This window comes from Chiroxiphia lanceolata, chromosome 5 (genome assembly GCF_009829145.1).
Source record: "Chiroxiphia lanceolata isolate bChiLan1 chromosome 5, bChiLan1.pri, whole genome shotgun sequence".
NCBI classification, from domain to species: Eukaryota; Metazoa; Chordata; class Aves; order Passeriformes; family Pipridae; genus Chiroxiphia; species Chiroxiphia lanceolata.
The window spans coordinates 64572238-64597062 of record NC_045641.1 but is presented as its reverse complement, the minus strand read 5'-3'; the positions used below and the strand labels follow the sequence as shown (position 1 = coordinate 64597062).

Below are 24825 nucleotides of genomic sequence, written 5' to 3'. Positions count from 1 at the left end.
AATTCTAAATTGCTTAGTGGGGCAATTGCTAACTCTTAGTTCTTACAGGACTTTGCTTCTCTCTTTTATAAGAACAACTGAGTGAAAGAAGTGTTGATATGATAGAAATACTGGTCTCTTTCCAGCATTTCATCTTTGTATGTAGTTAGTGCCTTTCACTTTTCCTCACTCTTTTCTTCCCTGGGTCTGTTCTGTAATGTTTCCTTCTGTGTCAAACCCTCTTCTTTTAACTCAAAGCCAAGATTAAGGACCTAAGGGTTAAATACTGTAATATACTCTGATAAAATATTCTGATGGGATGTGAGTGTTGTTCACCTGACTGCCATTCCAGCTGCATCTCCCAGAGCCTTGCTAGGAGACTGAGTAGATTTCTAGATTATAAATCCTCTAAAATTCAAGCTTATTTACAGAGGCACATGAGGTTTCTATTGACAAGTTTAAGAAACCACTTGTGTGGGTAAAACACTTGTCTTAACATCCGGTGCTTGTGCCTACAGCTTCGTCCTGATATGTCCCCTCTCCATAAACTAATTTACTGCTTCCCTGATCTACCTGGTCCTCTGAAATACTTTTTCAGTTTATTTTTCCATGGAAGCTCAAGAGTGTCCACAATAGGGGTAATTTAAAGGCAATTTTCCTTGGCCTTTTGTGTTTCTGAATCAGAGCTTACGTATATTTTACAGTGAACTGTCACTTCAACTCTTCCAGCACAAACATCTTGCCTGGTCTGCCAGCCAGATTTTTTGAGTGCATTTTCAACTATTGGGAGCACGAGTGAGTGACCACAAGCTTCCAGTGGCATTTAAAGGGTAAAAGAAATGTGAAATGATCTGTAAATATCGCTGTTATATGTGATAAAAAGGAGGGCTTTGCTATACTGAGTTAGAATATCCAACGATATGGAGTGAATATAATACCAGAATAAATTCAGAGTGAATTTATTTCCTTATGTATAATGGAGAATCTCCTGTGAGCACGATGGGGCATGTGGATACTGTGGGTTGTTCCTTCACAGAGGAGGGTGTAGCCCAGTGTGCCGCTCTGTGATTTCATGTGTGTGTTGTAGGATGCATTGCACAGGTATCCCAACTGGATGACCTGGTCTGAAGGTGCTGTGTGTAGCTATGTGAAGTAGCACTGTTTGGAAAAGGTGAAAAATACAGCAAAAAGATTGCAAGAAAACCAGAATCCTCTTCTGGTTGAAGTGTCAGAGTAGTCTCCTCCCCCACCCACTTGGGAAGTAACGATTTCCCCCCAGAAATTAGTTCATTAGTGTGTATTGCTATTCATGCAGGAAGGTGTGTGATGTCCTGTGGCTGTATGTATTTGAGTAGAAAATGTCACCTCGTATCAGATTTGCAATACTCCCAGCCCGTGCTGGCCCAGGGCACATAATCTCTTGAGATCTTCTGTAATGCACAGTGACTGCATCACTACAGCTGAATCAAAACTTCACCGTGTTCAAGAAGAGGATAATGGTTGCCACCTTATGCAGCTCAGATAAATGACAGGCTTGGGGAAGGTCACAGCTCAGTATGCAAAGTCTTCCACGTCTCACAGGAAAAAGAAAAATCCCACATCCTGCATGGTGCCTTCCCCCATCCCCAGCTCTTTGCTTACACAGGTGGAAATGTTGAAATTAAATAGCAGAGTGAATGTTGAAATTAAATAGCAGAGTGAGCGCCAGCGTGTGGCTGTTGTATTTTGATGTGGTTCTTAAATTGCCCTTCATTGTCAGAAGCTGTTAGGCTGAGGAGTGAAATATACTCCTTGAGTGGCAGTAGGAATTGGTAATTACCTTTAATTCTCTACAGGGGCACACGGAGGTGGGGAGTTTGCCCATGTGTCTGTCGGAGATGACACAGAGGGAAATGGGGTGAGGGCTGCCCGTGACACTGGAGTGCACAGGGGGAAAGTGGGTTGATGTCCCCTTTCTCAGCAGCCTTTGTGCCCAGAGAATGCTGTGGGTAGGTCAGGGGGCAGCTGCTTCAAACCCATTGCAAGGCGAGTCTTGGGCTTGGACAGAGGAAGGGCTGCAAGCACAAAGGTGGGAGCACCCCTGAATTTTTTTAGCAGGTCTGAACAGCCCTTTGCCATTCCAAGTGCTCTCATAAAGCAGCCTTCTCATGCCAGGCAAAGGCAGAAGGGTGAGGGAGATGTGTGCTGGAGCTGGGTGGGATGTTCAGAGCCGTGGGCAATCTGCAGTAGGAATTGCTCTCAGCCACGGTTAAATGCGTTTGCAATGATACAAGGAAGTTTTTGCAGTTACCAGCCCTCCAGTTGAAGCAAGACTGAAAAATGTAACACACCATGCCCTAATCCACTTAATATGGTCTCTGTCCATAGCTACCCACTTGCTGTCTTACAGTAAAGCTGTTTGGTTTCTCCATGTCCAAGCAGAAGGGAAAGATTAAGTCTGCTGCTGCGCTCTGTAGTTGCTGGCAGAACTTCTTTTCTGCTACACGGGCTGTAAGATGCGCTTTGTTTTATTTTCTCCCTTTCTTTTGAAAGGTACAAAGTACAGTGACAGGAACTATCATATTCAATTGGACATGCTCTCTACAGATTTGTTAAGGATTTACTCTACACATTTGTAGCATTTAGTTGCCATGGCAATGACCTCGGTGCAAGAGGGAACAGCCTTTAGGTTGGACCTCAGATTTTCCTTTCATTTCCATTTAATTTGATTTGACTGCGAAATGTCACTTCCATTGCATTGATTAAGCTTCATTGTGGCCACCAGCTCTGTTAGAAAGGTTAAAGGGCAGGCCAGTGGCTGTCATTTTTCTCCCCCCACCCTTTTCTGATATCAATATAGGTTTGTTTTCTTTTTCTCTTTTTTCCAGAGAAAGGCTAAGGTTTTACCCCATGGTGTTCCACAGTAAAAGCAAAACTAATGCAGCAACAGTTTGAAGTGGTGCTAACATGCAGCTTCCTCAGACTGTTTTGTAGCATTTAAAAAAAAATAGGAATTTGTTTCTCTTTTTTCTTCCTGACATATACTCACCCCCAGACAAATAAATTGGATGTCCCCTCCAATACCAGTAACCATATTGGAAGGAGGATGGCCATCTCTTTTTCGAAGAGAATGTTATCCCCAAGGTGTATAATAACTGCCTGCTGGCTTTACTGGGAGTAATCATTGGGAGCTGGATGCAGAGAGTTCACCTTTGCACGGGCTCTTTCTAGTTTGTTGGGTATTTGCCAATTATACAACAAGTGTAAAATAGCTTGTGCAGTTTTATTAATGGCAAACAAAATAATATCACAACTGTGGTGTTCTTCATTCCTAGTCAAAGGCATTCAACCTTTGAAAGTGATACTGCCCATCTGCGGAATACCAAGGTACAGAAATCGTGCTGTATTTGTAAAGACTTCCTTCCCCCTCTTGCTGCCCTAAGACCTCCGCTTTGTACTGTGTGGGCTGTCAAGGACTTAGATAAATTAGGTCTGTTCATTTAGGTTTTGCAGAACCTCAGATACCTCTTTTGTCTGTATTAGCAGGCACACAGGCCTTACTGGCAAGCTGGCTTTTTCCTGTAAGCCAGGTTTTCTGCCACATGCTTCAACATCAGCTAAAATACCATCTTGAAATTTGCATATTGCATGATAACCGAAGTTAAGATTTTTCCTGCATAGTTTGGTCAAAACTTAAGGTAAGAGTCTTACCATTTCATGTTGGGTTTGGGGTTTTTTCTTGTGTTAGATAGATCAGATGCTCATTTTGAAAACACTGAGAAACTTTGTTTTGATCTTAGTAGTGCTGAAAATAATTGTCGTCGGATTTAGAAGTTTGTTTAGTTGGATGGAAATGAAAAAAAATTAATAAATATTAAAACAGCTTGGTCTGAAGGGAAGGGTGTAAGAAAGGCTCATTAAAGCAGGCATGTGAGTATGAGCTGGTGGGTTGGTGAGGAAGAGGCTTGAAAAAGTCAAGGGAGAGAAAATGTTTGTCCAGGCACAGAGTAAACGATGCAAGGAAAAACTGAAACCCTGAAGTACTGCATATGGCTCGAAAATCTTTGCAGCTGAAGGACTGTTTTTCTTTCCTGACTGAACTGAACTTCAAATTAAGCCTCTTTTTTTATGGAAAGGAGGACTGAACTAGTGTGAAGAAAACTGGAGTTCTGGAGCCTGTATATCGGCTGGCGTGGAGAAATAACTCACACACATGTGAGAAAGAGGGAATGTATTTGATTTCTTCTTCTGATTTCTGCTCCCTTCTCTGTGACACACAGCACCTGATATCAGGGCCACCCTCTCTCAGAGACATCTTCCTCTTGTGGGTGGTCAGGGCCGGGCATGGAAGGATGAAATGCCTGGGGATGAACATCTTTACTCCCACAGTGCGGTTCGCGGGTGGGGAGGGCTTGAACTGGGGAAAGATCTTCAGAGAAAAAATACTTTTTCACGTGTCCCTGTGTGTCACAAAGGAGGGGTAGGACTTGACTGGGCAACCTTGAGGCTCAGAGCTTCGTTGGCAATCCAGGTGGAGGAGCAAGGCCCTTGGCTCTGAGCTGCAGCTCTGTTATCCGAGTTTTACGCTGCTGGTGGGAATGACTGTGGGAGAGGGGACACAGCCTGCACAGTGCCATCCTGTGAGCACTGGCTATGCTGGCTCCCTTTTCTGTTTGCCTCCAAAAAGTTAAATGAATAACTGAGTGGAGAAAGAAGGAAAGGAAAGAGAGAAGGAAGCAGCTTCCTACATCAAATAATAAGATGAAAAAACCACTTAAAGCTGGAATAAGTCAGAGCAGTCCAGCTGGTGGTCTGTGGGATGCTGCTGTCTGACTTGCTTGCTTTTCTGCTGTGGCCTTGCCTTGGGACTGGGGGTGAAGGGGAAAACTTGGATGTGAAATCGAGCAGCTGCTGAATACTTCTGCTTTTCCATGCAAATTGTCACCATGCCCATGGTGGGGGAGGTGGAGTTTGGCATTGCTTGAGCCTGGACACTGGCCTGTAGAGGTGCCCCAAAAATCAGGATCCTGCTCACGGCTTTGGAAGTACTCTGTTGTCTCGTTCTGAGTTTGTGAAAGAAAATGTTGGCTCTCAGTTGTGTGTGTGTGTGTATGTTTCTGACAATGCATTATGATCACTTTTTCTGCTTTCCATTCTGTGGAAAGGACACCATTTTAGAGCAAGTTCTCCTCTTGAACAGAATAATGTTATTATTCTCCGAGTATAAATACAGATGCTGTGGACTTCCACAGAAGGTGGGTTCTTCTGCAGTAATGTTTCAAAAACTGCCAAACTCAAAATTACTTAAACTCTGAGTCAGTGTTTGGAGATGAAGAAAGTGTGGGACCGTGGATAAAGTGGATTAAGAGAAAATACTTGACTTCTCTGTGCACTCTAGGTTTTAGGTTTTTTAATGTAGATCATGGTGTTTGGTTTCCTATGCAAAAGCAATTTGAGGCATTTAGAGGTTTGTATGTGACTGACGCTGGTATTGCTAATTTTTGTTGTAATTTGTGAGGTAGTTGTTTTTAGAAAAATAGCGTTTAAGACTATATACTGAATTTGGAGCTTGTTCTTCATGGCAGTTCTGCCATGTGGTAGAAATACCAGCATTCTGAACTTTCAGCCACACTCTATGACTGAGGCAGGAGAATAGCAAATAGCTGTCTCCTGTGTCCTGTGTCATCCTCTTAGTTTTAAAAACTTTATAAAAATACTGAAGCAGGTGTAGGATGTTAGAAGCTGAATTCTGAAAAGTCTGTTTTATACAGTATCCTAAATCTTTGTGCTCAAAAATGAGACAAAATGATTTTTTTTTTTCGGGGGGGGGAGGCTGTGCAAACTCAATTTCTCCTTCTGTCACCAAAAGTTTTTGACCCGTGATCTAAGCAATCAAGATGTCCTGCCATGGACGAGCTGCTGCATCTCCTTGCCAAGGCAGGTGTGGAGGGACTTGCCACCTAGAACAGAGCAATTCCCATCTCCCTTGGATGCTGCTTATGGCAGCAGTGGAGTTGAATTGATACATCCTTTTCTACCTCAAATGCACCGTCATTTTACTTTACACCATCAGTGAAAGACATTATCTCACCCAGGTAAACCAAATTTGCCCTATTTAGTCAGTGAAGGGAGACACTGTTTAATTCCTTTGCACAAAGTGAGCAGGATTCAGCAGCTCCAGCTCCAACACATCTTTTTTTTTTTTTCCCTCTTCTCAGCAGGAGCTGAGTATTGGCGTCTCTCCCACAGCATCCTGCCTTGTTGTTTTCTCTCAAGCAAAAACAACAGAAAAGGAAGATTAAAAGGAAGAAGTAGACAGATTTGAAAGAGGATCGTTAGCTCCAAGGTCTGATGGGACCTCCTTGAAAGTGTTCACAGCTCCGTGTCACCTGTGCCAAAGTCATACTGCAGTTTTCAGAACCTTTTATAATCTCCAACACATAGACACTGTCTTTCTCTTTTCCTTTTTCTGTTTGCTGTTTATCGCAAACAGTTGCTCAGAGTCGATTTTTGTCTATTTACCTTTCCTTTTTAGAATTTAGTAATTAATTTGTGACATTCATGTGTTGTGTCACGGTATGCTATTAATTTCTTTGTTGTGTATTAGCCTTCTCATAGCATTTGTATGGAGGCATAAAAGGAGAGGAGTTTTCCCCTAGTTTTAAGCTGAATTACCAAACTGAATGTCAGGCCAGGTTCACAAAAACTTCCAAAATAGGTGAGAGTTATAAATAAACCTGAATGTGTTACTGTTTTGGGGGAAAGCTGTGGAACTCAGTTTTTTCTTCCAGCTCAGCCCCAGAATAGACACATGCTGTTAGTTTTTCACTTTGAGCTTTTAGATTCCAGCAGACCTCAAACTTAGCAAAAAGATAAGAAGAATTTTATGAACTGAAGAATGAGTTTCATGCAGATATGAATCAGCACTGATATCTTGGCTACCATCATCATGTGAGTATGCTGTCATTGCAGCAGATATGATAAATTTGGGAATCTTAAACTGAACACACTTGTCCACCGTGCTTGTGAGGCAAAGCAGGGAAAAGAAAATTTTTCAAATGCCAAAACCAGTATTTTCAGAGAAAAAAAATGTTTTACCTGTAAGTCTCTTAATTCTGTCTGTAAGTTCCATTCAGGCTTTGAGATGCAGGAGGACTTCTGGGGTTTTTGGGCACCAAGCCAATATAAATAATAAAAATAAGAGGAAATCATAGAGCTGTTTTCTTATTGTTAATAGCATAATGCATCTTTTGTTGGGTTTCCTCTCTGCAGGACTCTCCCTGCTGCAGTAGGGTTGTTTACCTCTATCTTCTCAAAGGCCCTGTTCTGAGGAGCTGCTTTCACAAACTGTACTAAAGGCTGCAAATTCTTGAGGAGAATCGGACAGATTTGATTGACCAAGTAAATGTAATTCCCAGTGACAAGAGAAAAAATTAATTCCAACATTTTTAGAGAGATGAGATTTGGGGGAGTTTATAGCATTAGTCTGTAATATGAGTCGTTTAATGTCTGAAGGCTTCGAGTCAGTGTTTATAAAGAACCCTCTTCACTTTGCCCCCATTTTGAAGCCCTTATTTTCCTTTCTGCTTGCAAAGATCTTAAAAAGATCTCAAGTCTTTGTACTTGAGATTGCTTTTGTTCAGAATTGTCCAGTGTTTTCTCCCCTTTCATGTTTTCTGCACTGTTTGCTTTGCTGTGTGTGAACATGCAGCCTGGGCTTGTGTGCACATCGTGGGGTTTAATGTAAAATTCTGGTGGGTGAAATTGTGCATATCTCCTCCTGTTTTTCCCTTTCTCTTTAGTATATGAAGGAACCAGCAAAAGGGAAAATGCTGTGACTAAACATTTAAATAAATCATAGATTTGTAGTTTCATAATCAGTTTAGCAGATTTTATTCTAGTTGATGTATCGTATTGCATGTTTATGTGTGAAAACGAAGAGAAAGTAAAAACAAAATTATCATCAATTTTGTTAATTACGGGAAACTAGTTCACAAATACACAGGAGTACTATCTTCACCTAATCCTTTGTCTTCTTGTTTGTTTAATAAATTAGATGGATGTACCACATTGCATGCTGCTGGGGCAACATTAATTTTATTATAGAATAAAAAGTAGAACTATTAGTCTCTGTTTCTGGCATGTTTGTAAGCTATCTGACCTATTTTCTTCTCCCGCCCTCCTCACAGTGCTTACCAAATTCCCCTCTCCCTATGCCTAACATAAAACTGTCTTACAATTAAACCAGCTGATAGCCAGCCCTGGAGACATTACCCAGTATCCTGGCAAATAGATAAGATATATTGTTTTATATATTTGTGCAATAGGGAGAGACAGCTTCATCACTTCAAGCAAGGGAATAATCTGTTTACACTAGAGGAATAGGCTCACTTGGTTTTCTTCCCTTCAGTGGTGGAGATAATTTCAGGGGGCAATATTTGCCTCATTTTTACCAACAGACTTGGCTGGATGGTTTGTTTTAAATTTATTACATTTTAAGAGAAAAGTAGGCCAGGAGACTACAGTTCCCAGAATCCTCAGGAAGTGTATATATGGACTTTGAAGCACAGTATGTGTGATTAGGTTTTTGCTACCGCTTGACTTCAGGAGTTGGAAGTATCTGGACTGTTTTTAAATGACGTTCTCTGCAAAAGACCCAAACCAACCAGAAGAGATCTGATATTTAGTGTTGTTTTGTCACTGAAGATGAAAACCAGGCCCTTGAGACCAAAAAAGGTTTCATTAACAGTACAGTCATTCCAGGTCTTCAAAAATCATGACTGATGTGAAAAAAATCATGACTGATGTGAAAAATCTATCTTGAGTCAAAAATCTTAGAACATGTCGAAAGTCAGGATTCTTCTTTCCTCTGAACAACTCTTTCCTGCTTTCTGTTCCGGGCAGTTGGTGATCACTTTTAGATTTTGGTACGTTGAAAGCTAATACATTATTTAAGGTTTTACGTGTGAAAATAAAAACAACCAATCAATACAGCACTTAATATAACACTACTTGGAATTTCTTTTTTGACCTTGACCTGTTATTTTTCAGTAAGGGCCATATCTAGAGGGAAGGGCATGAGCAGACTAGTTTGGAAGTCAACGAACTAAGTTAATGTATTCCAGCACTGCAGGTGGATGGAGCATCATGCTAATGGGGCCGTGTGGGCCAGGGTGGATTCCAGTCAGACAGGGTCAGAATGCAAGAAAATGTCTCTGCCCACACCTTGAACTGCACAGGCATTTCTATAGTCTTGATCTTGGCCTGACTGACCCTGCACTTGGCCTGAGAGAAAGAAGCATCTCAGCAGCCCAGACAGAAATGCAGCCCCGTGTGGCCTGATACCCAGTTTGATGCCTTAACCAGTAGACTGTGCTGTTTCCTCATTTCAGTCGTCATCAACCCCTGTTTCTCTATTTTGTCCAGAGTCTTCAGCCTTTTGTCACACATTAGCAAGACTAGTGTGATATATTTGGATATTGAGGAATGCAAGCTCTTGGGGATGATTATGTTATATTATTGGACACAATTGTAACAATATTTTTCCATGTCCTCTATAATTTTCCCGTTGAAAGCAAATTGTAAACTTCATCCTATTAATAGTCAATAGTGCATGTATAGTGGATTTTTAATGGTAGTGGAGGAGACTGTCATTTGAGAAACCTCACACTGTGCTAAGATCCTAAAATACAATGTTGTCTTCTTTTCCACCATCCCTCTGGTTCATACGTTCTTTTGAGATGTGCCAAAACAAGTCTTAATCTTGGTCTTCAAGATTCTGTACTGCAGAGTGTGTTTCAGCTTAGCTAAGCTATCTGGGATGAATTTTTATTAATGTGCAAGGTACTATTATTGTTCAATAATAATGAAAATACTGATTTTCTGGTTGTATTTCTTGAGATTTGTGTATACACCAGAGGTAGATAGAGAGTTTATGAAGAAAGGTTATATTTAAGAGAAATGGGTATCAGTGCTATGAGATTATACCCATGACAGATGGTTGTAACTAAAGCTTCATCTTGGTGCTGAAAAGCTGAATGAAACAGTATTCAGATTTTGAAGTAATGTTGGCTTCATTTCAATGGGACTTTTGCCTGAGTAAGAACAGACTAAAAACTCACTAATGATTCTAATTTTTTGTGTCAGCTTTGAGTAGATTTTGAAAAATTAAATTTTCTTTTTTCTTATTTTGCATTGATAAAATTCCAACAGAAAACATGGAGGGGTTGTTTGTTTGATTGTTTGTTTGTTTGTTTGTTTAAGGAAATGTGTGCAACATTATGCCTTTGTTCACTGGTATGACAAGATCTAAAACAACGCTTTTTTATTCACACTGAAAAGCAAAATATCTTCCTGGGAAACATGAAAGAGTCGTTAAAGTAATTTCTTTCACTCTTAGTTTCAGAGTTGGTCGTGAACCTCAAAATTTTGTGAGGTTCAGTCAGAATAGTTATGTAAAAGTTCAGACGCTAACCTTAAGCAAATCCAAATATCTTGAGGCTGGAAATCTCTACAAGAACATATTTCCCCTTGACTTGTCTAATACAATGAGTTCAGCGAGGCTACACCCTGGGGAGTTTTGGCCCACCATGTCGTGTGTGTGCTTTAAGTGCTCACACTCAGCCATGAGGGTATTTTTAATTTTGTCTTGAGAAACTAAACTGAGGGACTTCACAAATGAATCCATCAAGAAGACAAGGTTAATTCTGGCCGCTGTTTGTGGGAGTATGGTGCCTTCAAATACCAACACATTTTTTTTTTTTCAGTGGTGGCATTTGGAAGAATAAATGAAGTGTGACTCCCGGCATCTCTTTAGTTGCCCTGAAAATGGAATGTCAAACAGCATATAATCATCTTCCTTGTTTAAAGAAAGAGGAGCAAGTGAGAGACCTAGTTTTCTATTTGTGTCAGTTTTTGGATGTCTTAATATTCTATCTTGTCTAATTTTCCAGAGAGTGATAATAGAGTTCCTGTCAAATTAGAGGTTACAGACTCTTTAACCTATGTCACAAAAAAACCCCTACATTACTTATTATTACCATGAATATAATCCAAATAAAAATTTAGTTTTTAATGCTGTTATGCTGAAGGTTGCATTCCAAGCATATAATTTTATTCATTATAAATATTAAAAATATTCAGCCTGACATTATTAGCCTGCTTGCTCCCCCATCGCTTCAAAAAAAAGGCTGAATTTGATGTGGAGCAAATGTGTCTCTGCTTGGTCTGGGGAGCAGAAGTTCAGCCTCAGCCCCCTGCACTGCCAGGACTGAGCAGGTACTGCTGCTGCCCTGCCAAGTGCAGTTCTTGGGTTTAATTAATGTAGCAGAGAGGATATTTTCCTATGGACCAGCTTGGTGTTACCATCTCCTAGGAGGGAGCAGGGACGAACTGGGAGGGTAATTTAAATGAAGTATACTTGCCCCATGTTGGGGATTTTCTATGAGAGGGCCCAGATGTGGCAACACTAGAATTACAGCTTGCATCACGGAATTGCAGAGAGTAGTGCAAAGGCTAAAGTTTCTTTAAAATTAAAAAGACCCAGCCCTCTTCATTGTAAGTAGAGCTGTGGCAAGTATTACCTACAGTTTTATTCTCATTCACATGAATTCCAACAAATTTAGGCCTCCTGTGAAAGGGCCCTACTTTCAATCTTATAACAAATGAGTAATGAATAAATATATCTCATTCTTACATATTTTTGGTCCAAAATCCGAAATCCCCAGGACTTCTGCACTGAAGTCTTTAGTGCCCAGTGTTCACAGAGATGCAAATCCAAGCCTGGGTGGGTTTTTTTGTTGTTTTGTTTTAAATCAGGTGAGTGTCACATGCTTCGATTTTGTAATGAGAGTTTTTGCACTGTCCTAATTAATACAGCGTGCCTGTCCTGGACCTTTGAAGTAAGTGGGAGTTCTGCCACCAATTTAAATAGGAGAAGGATTTGAGCCAATTTGAACAGAAGTTTTCACTTATCTTAGTGCCTAATCTTCTTTTTAAAGGGATGTGGGAGTATCAGCACCTCCTACGTAACGCTCAGCAGCGTGCAGAAGTAAACTAGTCTGGTCACTTATGGAGGCCCATTTAAAACCAGGAGGATTACTCAGGTGAGTGACAAGGCTTTGAGAACAGATTTTAGGGAAGTTAATTCAGAGTGCAAAATGACATTTAACCCATCTGTGTGAATATTACCAGTTGAAGCAGGCCACAAAATCACTTAGGAATCGTAAGTTTAAAAAAAAACCCAATCCCCTTCTATGTTTTTCTTGCATTTGAGTTGTCAGGGTTCACACTTTCAAGGGTGGGTTTTTTTAAGCATCAGAGCCTGTAGCTCCATTACTTTGTTACATTGGAGCTGATATTCTCCAATAATCTGTAAGAAAAATGCCTGCTATGAATCTCATGATAAAATCACAATATTTGACAACACTAGGTCTGTGTAAATACGTGTGTATCTTTGCAGTGCTTTGTCCCTGGAGAAACAGGGTTGGCCAGACCTCTTCTGCTGTCCCTCTGAATGGCAATGTATAGTTCTACAGTGGCTGACCACATATGGCTGATTTATCAGGAAACTGGAAGACTTGTCTTAGGAGGGTTTTGTAAAAGCCAAGGCAAATTTAGTGTCAGATTGCTGCACTTCACTGGAAAACTTCAAGTATCCGTAAATTGAAGAAGGTACAAAACTCATATTGCCTTCATACTGTGTCTCTTTTTCTTCACTGAGTGCAGAAGGAGCCCATAAATACTGACTTCCTCTAGTCTGCCCTATGGTCTTTATAGATTAACCTTGATTTTTCACGAACTGCTGGTAAAATGATGTATTGGAGTTTGTACTCTACACGTCTCTTCAGTCTCCATACAATATTCACCTAACTAAAGCCTTGCAGACAGCAGCATTAACAACGTGGTGTATTGTATAAGATTTATGGAAAGACTTTTTGTCCTCCATTCCAAATGGTGTGTTATGTCACATAATTGACAAAGTTTTATTAATTTTTAATTTAAAGGGAGTCTCTTTCCCTTAGATATTCGTTTTCAGACTGGTAATAAAGTAGCCATGACTGTGGATACTGCTCTGTAAGGACAAAACTGGGAAAAAACCACATTTTCTCAGGTGAATCTGTGGCTACTACTTAAAATAGATCTGCATTTTAAAGCATAACAATATTGTTTTATTTATGTTTTTTAAAAGAAAATTAGAATACTATTTTATACATTGTTTTAGGCAAGCCCAGTGAGATTTTTTTTTTGCCTGAAGTTTTTGTTTTGCTCTGTTGCATGGAGGCCAGCTGGTTTGCTAGCTTGAGTGACCTCACATTCCTTAAATGTACCCATAAATCAAGCCAAGGCCATGCATTAAAAGCTCTGCTCTGACATTAAGTCAAAGGAGGGAAAGTTTGATACATTGTGGGAGAAGTACAGAGCTGGACACTGAAGGCCAGATTTTTCAATCCTTATGCTTTCATACTGAGAGTCAGAGGATTTGGAAGTCAACTGGACCCTCTATTACTTAAGGTAAATATGGGTTAAAAAAACATGCCCTGAAGAACCAACAACTGATTTAAAAAAAAAAAAAAAAAGAAAAAAAGACAGTGAGATGATTAGTTAATACTTTATTACTCAAAAATTTTGTTCTTGCAAATGTCTCTAATAAAGGAAGTTTGGCAGCATGTTCAATGAGGTTGCCACAATGGAGCATTTTGGTGTGATTTAGTGAAAAGTATGTAAAGCATCATGTTTGCATTAATAGGTTAGCATGTCATTGTATTTTTGGAAAGTACTGATGTTTCTGGGTCACACAAGGATTTTGGTCTCTGCAAATATTTTGTTCTGAGAACCCAAGAAGCGATGAGCAAAACTGGTTTGATTTTAGAAGCAGAAAGACAATAATGATTAGAAACATGAAAGTAAAAGACTTTTAAAAATTCCTCTGCTTTTTAAGGCTTCTTAGGTCCCTAGGAGAGTAATAGTGGCTAATTTAATACCTACTTTAAATATGGTAATTTATTCTTATTTACAAAAATAACTTGATCTAGAAACTGAAACAAACTAAAAAATAGTATTTCCAAGACTTAAAGGCGCAGTATTGTTGATTCCTTTCACTATGTGTGCTGAGTGATCCCTGTTAACATAGAGAACTCATCTTTTGCCCTGGTATGACTGAAGGCAGACTCAGGCTTAGCACCATGGTGCCTGCAAAGACTCTGCAGCAGGGTTGGGGGGGTGACCTCTGTTAAGTAACATAAAATAGACACGCAGAGACAGTCTGGACCAGAAGCTTCTCTTCATCAATTAGGATGGAGCAGATAGATTTGGTCTGATTCAAGGGAGAGGGAAGCACTGCATGAATTCTTGGTGTTCCTGCTGGCCACTGTAGCCAGTAGATGTGTTTTGGTACATGGCATCATCAACTTGTACTCGATGCTGTGCAGTCGTGGCTGAATGCTCCCTGTGATGCTCCATGTCCTGTTTCTGCTCTGTAGTATCCATCTGTATCTTGAATTTTTGCACAGTGCTCCCACCATGAGTATCTCCAAGATTTTACTGTTCTTTATTTCTACATTTCATAGAATTATAGAATCATAGAATCAACCGGGTTGGAAAAGACCTCCGAGATCCTCAGGTCCAACCCTTGATCCAACCCCACCGTGGTTACCAGACCATGGCACTGATGCCACATCCAGTCTCATCTTAAAAACCTCCAGGGATGGAGAATCCACCACTTTCCTGGGCAGCCCATTCCAATGTCTGATTACTCTCTCTTTAAAGAATTTCTTCCTAATATCCAACCTAAACCTCCCCTGGCAGAGCTTAAGACCATATATTTAAGGTATAAGGTATTAGTACAGTATTTGTTTAGGGCATTTGAACATTTTTAGGGTATTAGAACATTATTTAAACATAAACTTATTATGTGATTTCCAATCTACAGGGACTAACTACAAGGTAATAACAACAAAGTATCATGGAAATCTAGTTGTAGTCACTTCAGGTCAATTCTAATTTACCTTAAGTTGAAAGGGTATATATGGAGACCTTAATGCAATATCAGTTGCAGGAGTCCACAGGAATATAGGTAAAATAAATCACATTATTCTGAGAATGGATCCAAATTAATACCTCTCAAAGCTGAAATACTTCTACTTTATTGAGTTATTGAGGCATTTCTAATGGCAGGTCCAAATGAAATGTTAAAATTTGGGAATATTTCAGTGCGATTTGAGTGGCAAAATTGAAGCACTTGCAGTTCAAAATAAAACAATGTATTTTAAACCCTCTGATTAAAGAGATGAAGTATATGGAAATGCTGTTCACAAACAGGGGTTATTCTAAAAGACTAACTTAAGGCTGGCTTTCATCTGTTCATCTCTCAGTGGGGAAGGATGTGGGTAGAGGGTGGTTCAGAGGCAGTGTTTAGCTTAGGTGCTCTGAATTATTCTGTGAATAAGCTTTTATCTCTTTAGTAGTTATGAATAACCAAAGAAGATTAGCTTCCTGGTGCTTGAAGTAACCTTTTTGAATGTACTCCTCATTATTGTTGATTCCTGACTGATTTCTCCACAAGAACAGAAGTTGACACCTCTTGCAATTAAAAGCACAGTAACAACAAAATGGAAATCTTCCTACTTAAAATATTGTTTGGCCTGTATCAAGAAGTTGTCCTTTTTCTGTACTTACTAAATGCTCTCAGCACTCTCCTTGTCAAATGTCTTTTATACAGCCACTCTCCAAGTAATTGTTTCATATACAGAAAAGAACATAACTAAGAGTACATTTAACAGTTATGCACATTTTCTGTTCCTTCAACAGATGGGAAAAACCCTGCAACAGGGTTTGTATTTGTAGGTAAAATCTCCTTTCAGGTGGATAATAAGTTGTAAAATAAAACATACCCAGAAAAAAAATTATGAACACTAATAATTAAATGCATTACTGTTGAGAAAAATAATTTTTTAGTGCAGATGATGAGCCAAATAATTCTTCAACGCAGCGCCACTGTGTGAAAAAAGGTCTTGATATTGGAACAGTATCGTAGAGTAAGATCTGACTGTGAATATCCCAAAAGTTTACTGTCTTAAACCACTTCACACAGCAGTGGGGAAACTGGTTTATAACACCTAGCACCAGATGTTTCTTTCTTCCTTTGCACCTCCATTATTTGCACTTTAACTTGTTCCTTTCAGCTACTTGTGAGTCCATGTAAACTGCAGTCAGGAGCAGTCTTCATAGAGTGGCTTCACCACCAAAACCCTGTGGTGGTAGTGTACAACTTTAATATAACTTGAAGACCGAAAGAAGAAAACCACCAGGATATGGATAAGGAGATAGAGGGAATGCATAAAGAAAAATTATGGTAGTTAGCATTGATTGCTAGCATTTTGGTCTTAGCATTTTGGTTTTGAAGAAAATCTCCCTGGTCTTTTTTTGCTTAGCATATGTCAGCTTGGTTTGAAGAACAGTTTTGGTTTGTGTCGAACTAGATTCCTCTGGAGGAAAATAAAGTAGAAGTTCCTGTGCAGAAACACACCACAGACACTCTGAGCACTGATAGAAATACAAGGGTCTAAACCAGTGGTCGGTCCCTCGAGACAAAAGGGAACTACATGCAAGATTCAGTACAGAGGACAAGGCTGAATCTAGTCAATAGTAAACCCGAGCCCCAGATAATATAGATGAAGGTGCCTTGATATCAACTGCTGTCATCTAGTGCTCTGCCTCTGTTGCAGCAAATTGTTTGCTAATGTAGATATACTTACAATAGGCAGATATCTTAGTACACCAGCTGCCCAGCAGTCAAGATATCCTTTGTAGACATCAAGGCAAGTAAGGAGCCCTGACAGAAGATTTGCGGGAGGACAGTAAGGTAGCCTTAGTTAATATAATTTAGTTAATTCATCTTGATAGCATGCTGGAGAGGAAAATGCTATCACCCCATTATCCAGGAAAGGAACTGGTCTAAGAGCTGGTATGGCTTAGCCAATTTGACACAGGCAGCCTGGAATTAGAACAAGGAGTTCTGAGTGCCCAGCCGTCTACTTATTCTTCATCTTCTAACTACCTTTGCTAAATGCTGGGCATAGACATTCTCTATTTATTTGCAGCTGAGTTCTTAAATGGATTTTAAAGTAACTGTAAATAGATTAGCCATGACCATGTAAGACATCACTTCTCTCACTCCTTTTAGCCGCTTTCTTCAGTTTTTGTTTCTGCCTCTGCCCCAATTTTTCACACCTTGTTTAGACTTGTGTTTACTGTAACTACTGTTTCAAGTTTCCTACCTCCTCAAGACCACAAAGCACTTCAAGAAAGGATTTCCATGTATTATATTTTGTTCTGAAAGCCTTATCTCATACAGACATATTTGCCATTTTCTTTTTTTTTCTCTATATATAAAAAAATGTTTCAAACCCATTATATATGCAACATTCTGCTTCCATAGCCTAGGTTAAGATCTGTTTCTGAAACTGCAGACAATAAAGCATTTTCTGTAAGAAAAATTAACAATGTGATAAATGTTGATGCAGTGTTTCCCCACACTTAATTATTTTTTTCATTGTTTACCATAATTTTGTCAACTTTCCATATCATTCCCCACAATGCTTTGTGCTAGATTTTCTTTGAAAATTCCTTTCCTCTGAACTTACCATGAACTTGTCTCTAAAATACGGCCATAAAATGCCACCAACAAAACAAAACAAAATCTTCTATTCACTAATAAAAAACCACCCTGTCTCCCTCTCATCTCTCACAAAAAAAGTAAAGAGAAAAAATAAAAGGAAAAGACAGAATTTATATAGAAAAATAGTTTTAAATTGCAAGTATGAAGCAGAACATGAAGGCTGAGCAGAAAACTGGAAAAATCAATTGTGAGGCTGTGGTTTAAACCATATACAGACTTTATGCTTCATTCCATTTGTTCTCAGTGTACTGATGGCTATTTAGTGGGCAATGTCAGAAGTGTTGGGATTAGACTTGTTGTGATTGAGGGGGAGGCAGAGGATTGTGTTTCTTGAGATGCTCTGTGGGAGGGGAAGGATTATGCATGTGCCTTATGTAATGAGGAAGAGTCTGGAGAACTTGCCTGTCTACAAGGAGGAGGTGGGAGGATTAGCTTTTGATCTAAAGTCAAGGGAACAGCCCTGGTCCTGATCCCTGGAGAAGGAAATCAGAAATACTTTACTGTCCTGTATGTCATGTTTTGTATGTTAGAGGAGGGATTTTTGTTTGGATTTTTGTTTTAAAGGTGGAAAACAACTGAATTATGGGGAGGCAGGAAGGCAGGGCATGGTGTGGGGAGGCTGGATTGTGCCAGTGAGTTAGGGGAAGGTTTACAGCAGAGACCTGGGACAGAGCTCAAGTTGTGACTTGAGCTACCTGGGATATGGATTTCTGAAGATGGGTTGTCCTCATAGTCCTCCGGAGGACCAGGGAGAGGGGTAGGGAAGTCCCAAGGTCAGGGTTTGGCTCCTGTAGTGACACCTTGTGATGAGTCCTTTCACAAGGCATGGTGGCACAGTTTGGGCCAAGGCCAAACAGCTTTTACCCCAGCAGGGCTCAGAGGCAGCTCAGGAGTCATCACTGGCTGAAAATGTCTCCTTCAGTGTCCTTCAGGAAGTTTGTCCCTGTGGGCTTTCCCCTGTCTCCCGTGGGGCTCCTGTTGGTTGGGGGAGCACTGGTGGGGAGGGTCCCTTGAGCAAGCCTCAAATTCTCTGTGTGGTGGCAGTGAATGTCCTTCCCCCTGCTGATGGCCACTTAATTTTCTTACCCTGGGAAATGCAATCTCAAGGAAACATAAAAAGAGTCATGGGAAGCAGCACGGGGAAACTGAATAGGGTTTTTTTTTGGTTTTAACTCTGCTCCTGCTTCACCAACCAACAAAAAGTGTGTTGTTTTGAACTACAAGTAAGGGCACATCCATCCCAGTAGACGAATTGTGAATTAAGACTCTACAGTCAATGAGGATTCTGGCTTTGAAAACTTGTGCAGGAGCTACTTTTTCAAAGTGATTGAGTGATCACAGTTGAAAAGATTTTCAGAGGCAGCTGCAACAGCCTGAGAGCATCCACACAGAAAGTTATGGCTCAGCTGATATGTAACCCATTACGCTGTGGCAAGTGTCTTCAGAGGTGCATTTATCCTGAACATATTAACATTCATCCTCTGGAATGTTGAGTCTGTGCTTCGTACTGCTGAGCGGAGAAGACAAAGATAGTCTGAAAGAATACCCCCAGGAACTAAGTAACAATAAATCAGAGCCTGGATGCTTTTATATTCTCTTTATTTTTGCCAAATGCCACTTAGATTATAATAACACTTAATTATGAAATTCAGCTGTTGCATGGTGCTTTTTACTCACAGATTTCAAAATACTGTATGAAAGTGGTAAGTTACTATTATTCCTCTTTTGTGGGTGGAGAAATTAGAACAGAAGTTCTTAAGATGACACACCCAAATAAGGATCAAGCTGGAATAATACATGTCAATGTTTTTACTCTGGATCCAGTGTGTTATCCTTTGAATCTGGATAGTGTTTTCGTAAGTGAGAATTTTTGAAGAGTTCCAAGGAAACGACTAGGTTCAGGATTTGCTGACTTTTGAGGGATCAGAGCTGAACCTAAAGATCTCCAAGAGTCAGTGTTGACTTGCATATGCACAGAGAGTAGGCAGTGTGTGGTGGGACAGTTTCTGCCTTTCTCTTGTGCTTGACCCTGCTTTTGGCATGAGACTAGGAGAAAAGGGATCTCAGGTTTGGCTCAGATTAGGCTCAACCCCACTTCCTCACTTTGTCTGGATTATGTAGAGAATCTCCACAAGACTCTGTATTGGTGTTTGTGGAAGCCAAACAATTGCCTAAGAAACATGTACATTGTAAAAGGAAGTGTTTTCAGGTGCCTGATATTTGTGTTTGGACCCAGGTTTGGAATTATTTTTATTTTCTGCATAAAACCAGCAATACTTATGGTTGAGAAGTTGTGGAATATATATGTAGAGTCTTGGAGAATTTACCCCATCGATTTTGTGAAGCAAAAATATTTTCTTTAAAGAATAATTTATGGTGAACTATCAAAAATAAATCAGACTTTATTGCATTATTTTTGTAACTCGGAGAAAGTGTCATAAGTAACTGGGTCCAAGGTGGCATCAGTGGTGAAACAAAGAGATGACAAAGTCCACCATACATGTTTTATTGCCTGTGGATTTACAGTAGTTTCTGTTTTCCCATGCCACTGGGGTTTTTTCCAGCATGATCATTTCTCTTTCTTCACCCACTATTGAAAAAAAAATAAAATTACAAAAGGCTTCAATATATAGTAGTTAATTACTATATTGCAGCTCTAATTAAATTCTTGGAGACTCTGCACAGTATGATGTCCATGCCAAGAGGGACATAACCCGTTCTTAAGTGAATACATGTTCTTGTCAAGTTAACTTATCTGCATTTTACTCACATGAAATATTTCTCATCTCCTGCTTCCTGACACACGTGACTGATAAATGTTTTAAAGGCACATTTAACATTGATATTTTTGTCATATGAAATGACAATGGCTTCAATAATTCCCAGATTTTATTTTATAGAAAGTGACACGCTGTGTGATGGCAAACTCCCCAGACCATAATGCAAGGCACACACTGGCGGGGATATATATGGCATCAAAACTTGGTCTTTGTGTGGTTCAAACCTAGACTTCTAATGTCTCAGCCACATATGAGTAGTTACACCTAAAGAGTGTTAATATGACAACACATCATACAAATACCAGGGATATTCAGAATAGCCACAGCTCAGGTTTTGCTATCAGCTCTTCAGTTTGCTTTGAGACGTTTAATGGAGAGGGATTTTTTCTTACTTTTTCATAATCAAGTCATCTGAGAAGGGAGATACATTAGAATATAGATTTTTATCAAGTCATTTGCAGATTTAAATGAAGTGTTATGTAGGATTTTATTAATTCTACGTTTTTTGTCACACATCTGTCAGGGTCATAGGTAATTTCTTTTTGTTCAAATCTTTAGATAAACATTCAAGTCATTATTGTATGCGTGGACAAGTCTGTCTAAAATGGCTTTTCTCTTGAGAGAACTTTTGTAGTCACAAACCAGTAATTTTGTTTTCACATTGAAATAGATGGGACCGATCATTCTGCTTGACCTTAGAGTTCCATTAGGTCAGATGTCTCCAGGAATTATGTGTGTGTGTGTGGCTTAATGACAGAGAAATTCGGCTGAATGAGCTTCGTGTTGGCATCATTATTCATTTGATATTAAGCCTTTCTATCGTACCATGTCAACAGTTGTCCTGACTTTGGCCCTGATTCAGCTTGGTATTTTAAGCACCTGGCTGACTTAAAGGACTTCAGTAAGCATTTGCTCAAACGTGTGAAACTCGGCACTTGCTGAATATGGGGCTGTTTATGTCACATCTAAATACTAATGCAGTATTGAACAAGTATGTTATGTTGGCAGCAAGCAGATGGACTCAGATGTATGGTGGCTGTATCTGTATCATCAGATGCATCTTCGTTTGGGAACACTACAAAGTACTGCAGAGCAGCCAGATCCTGACTCTTGATGGTGGACATGATAAGCAGGAAGAAGTAGTTCATGCAGTTAAAATACTGCATCCCGGGCTTGGTTAGTAATGTAGTCGTGCCCTTTGATGCTTCAGTTTGACTTTTTACATGAATTGTAAGTAAGCTTTGGACTTAAATGGGTGTTCAAAGCTCAGAAATTGCTTTGTTCAATTTATGATGGCCCACAGTGCTGACTAAAACGTCAATGAAAAATGCATGCAATGGTTTGAGGGTTTATTAATTTATTGTCCTAAGTCTGTGTCTTCTCCCATAGTCTTAGCTGTGGATATTTTTGGTTCATTTTATATTTTCCTGTATGGGTCAGTTTGAGAGATAAGTTCTACCTCTGAAGTTAATATTGATGAGGATTTAAATGTACTGAATTAATATATTGCCTTCCAAGCTGATGACACGATGCCAGGTAGACTTACTTTACTACTGTAAGTAAACAAGTGGCAATTCTGTCATGAGCAAGTGAAGCAGAGATTGGCTTTTTTTTTAATGTATGCAGTGATTATGCAGTGAAATGTCCTTGAAGAGATGTCACAGGCATCTCTTAGGAGCCAGTGAGAATTTAGCTAAGGACATGGGAATTGAGTTTATAGCTTTGCATGGACTAGTGTTTTAAAGAACTTGATATGAGGGTTTTTTTGGGGTTTCGTGTTTTTCTTACCGTAGGTAAGAATTTTTGGAAAAGTAATTGCTCTCTTTTGCTGGTCAGCTTCACTTCCCAGTTTTCATCAAACATAACCCTACATCACTCCTGTTTCTGTTGAGTCAAGCTGAAAAATAGTCAAGTCAAGGGGGTTATGCTGATTTAAATGCCACCATGTTGATTTGTGAAAGTTGAAAGTACATTGTACTTTTCAATAACCTTAAAACCCTCTCTGTTCTTGTCTTCTTCTGAATCAGAATGAAAAAGGAAGCTTTCAGGAATTTTCACTTAAAAAACCCCAAAACAACCAAACCAAAAAGCTCACCCTCCCAGAAGTAAAATCTAACCTTGAGGGAGAGACACCACTTTGGAGTAGTTCATAGTCCAAAGGTTAATGTGCTCCCAAAAGGCATGTGGAATCATGGTCCAGGGTTCTCATCTGAAGTGGGGTTTGAACTTGAATCTTGGGTGAGCATCCGTCCTGTTGGCCTGTGTGGTGTTTTGGGTGGTTTTTTCCATTTTTTTTTCCAACTCAGTAATGCTGGGCTTGAGAATTTTGCTATAGAAACTAGCAAGTTTCCATTATTTGGTTTTTTTTTCAATTAAAATCCATTTAATTGAAAAATTCAGAGTAAGTAGTATTGATGGGTAAATTTTGGTTAGTGTACCCAATACAGTGCTAGGATGGGAGACAGAAAAGTTGCAGCAAATGAACAAGTAAATTGTTTTAGCCCGTGAGCAACAGACTCTTACCACCCCTTGGGAATCCCTTGAACTCCAGAAGAAGAGAAGAGGATCTGCACTAGGAAACTGCCTTGCAGGGCTGTCATCTGCAAATTGAATTCTTGCTGTAGGGAAGAATCAGCACTAGAAACATGTATCTGGCGACCTTTGATTTTATTATTTCTTGTTACACTTCCATAGGTCTTTTTGATACTGTTTTTATGCAGAAGAAAGTACTTTCCCTGGTCTTGCACTTCAAATGATATGTAACTTCCCTGCAAGTGTAGTATTGTTTCCTTGCCATGTCATTTATTGGTAGGTTTTTCCTTTCTTTAAATGGAAGTTGTTTGCCCTGGCTGGATGAAATGCCACTTTCAGAACTGGAGATCCGCAGTCTGCATTTTGTTGTACCAAAGCATAAAAGAGATCAATTCTCTTTGCTCAGAGTCTTCTGTACTGAAGAACTGTCCCACAGAGCAAGGTCAGATGGCTCGGAGGTTTCAGTTTTATTTTTTCAGGAGCAATCTGCAGCATTGCTTCTTCCATGAGTCAAAGCACGCTGAAAGAGGGAAAAGATTTCCAGTGACTTCTGTAGTCGTCGTATCAAATGCTCCATCCTGGGCTGCTGCCTTTACAGCTGATGGAAATCTTGACCTAGGGCTGTCTGTTGGGAATTGTCTGGGGGTGGTAAAGGTGTTTCTTTGCTGTTTGTTTGTGCAAAGTCTCTTGTGGTGAGGCTCTGGTTTTGGTTGAGGACACTTAAGAAGTAATGAAATACAAATGATGTCCAGGAGTAGCGATTTACCCTCCTGTTTTAATACCTGTGAAATTGCTGGACCCAACTGGGAGCTTTGGGATAGCTGCCTTAAGTTATGATGGACTAAATCAGAAGCTTTTCCTTTCCTCTTTCATTTATCCTTTCCTTCTTGCTTTCCCCCTTTCCTTTGAATATATTTGTTGAAGTAAATTATTGCCACACACAACCTTTTTTAGTGTTGGTTTTCAAACTCATTGTTTCTTGTTTCAAGAGGAGCATTTCACATGAGGTCCCAATTCAAAGTGAATATATATGATAAGGCAAATTGTTTCAACACTTGCTTGCAAGGCCAATAAAAAGAGATGCTATAGTGCAAATTACCCTTGCAAATGCTCTCTAAAAAGCTAATAACATTTTTCCCCCCAAAGGATAGTTCCCAGCCATAAGGAGAGTTTCTCTTTCATGTTCATTTGCCACACAGATTTATAAAATGATCCCAAATCCTTGCATAGGCTGTGAGGGATTGCAGCTTTGAACTGCTGAATTGGAAAAGCTATTAATGGAAGAGGAAAAGTTTTCAGTTTCAGTCAGATTGGGTCAGGATGGTATAAACTCAGCCCTCTAAGTTTTGGTGTAAGATGGAAGGCTGTTTCTACTTTGTTGATAATTTTTATAGTAAGATTCACAAGGTTTTCTGTTTAAAGGCATGAAATAAGATGATAAGAATGTAAGGGAAAATCATTAGCATATTCACTGCTTTATATTATTTTATTTTCAAGTAAAAACAGTCATTTTAATTTGCTTTCTGTGGAACATGGCATAATTGGAAGCTTTTCAAAACCAGAACTATTAGGCAAGTGGTCAAAATCTTCAGAGAGGAGGTCCAGCCATTCTGCACTGGAGCTTGTCCTCGATGCAGGCCTGTGGGCATCACCAGGGATGGTCGTTTCCCTGCTGACTTTGCTCTGGCACGTGGTATTTTCCACTTCTGAGAAATCCAGGGCGGCGTAAAGAGGCAGCCCTGCAGTTCTCACTCTTGTTTAGCCCCATAGTGACTGGGGGCGGGAGGTGGGCTGCCTGACCTCCAAGATCAGCAGGCTGTGTTCCCAACCCTGCAGAAACCCTGGAATTCTTCCACCCAGGGACGGTTTCCAGCTACG

At 39.8% G+C, this 24825-nt stretch overlaps 1 protein-coding gene across 2 annotated transcripts in view; it reads left to right on the top strand.

Moving 5' to 3' along the window:
• SOX5 (SRY-box transcription factor 5) overlaps positions 1–24825 on the top strand; it is a 641540-nt gene that overhangs the window by 59329 nt on the left and 557386 nt on the right. Inside the window, exon 1 of one of the 2 annotated variants that reach the window (XM_032688183.1) lies at positions 6890–6909. The exons of the other annotated variant lie outside the window; for it this stretch is intronic. The gene's annotated coding sequence lies outside the window, so the exon portion shown is untranslated. Of the gene's footprint in view, positions 1–6889; positions 6910–24825 lie in introns of those variants that run through there. 2 annotated transcript variants of the gene reach the window in all.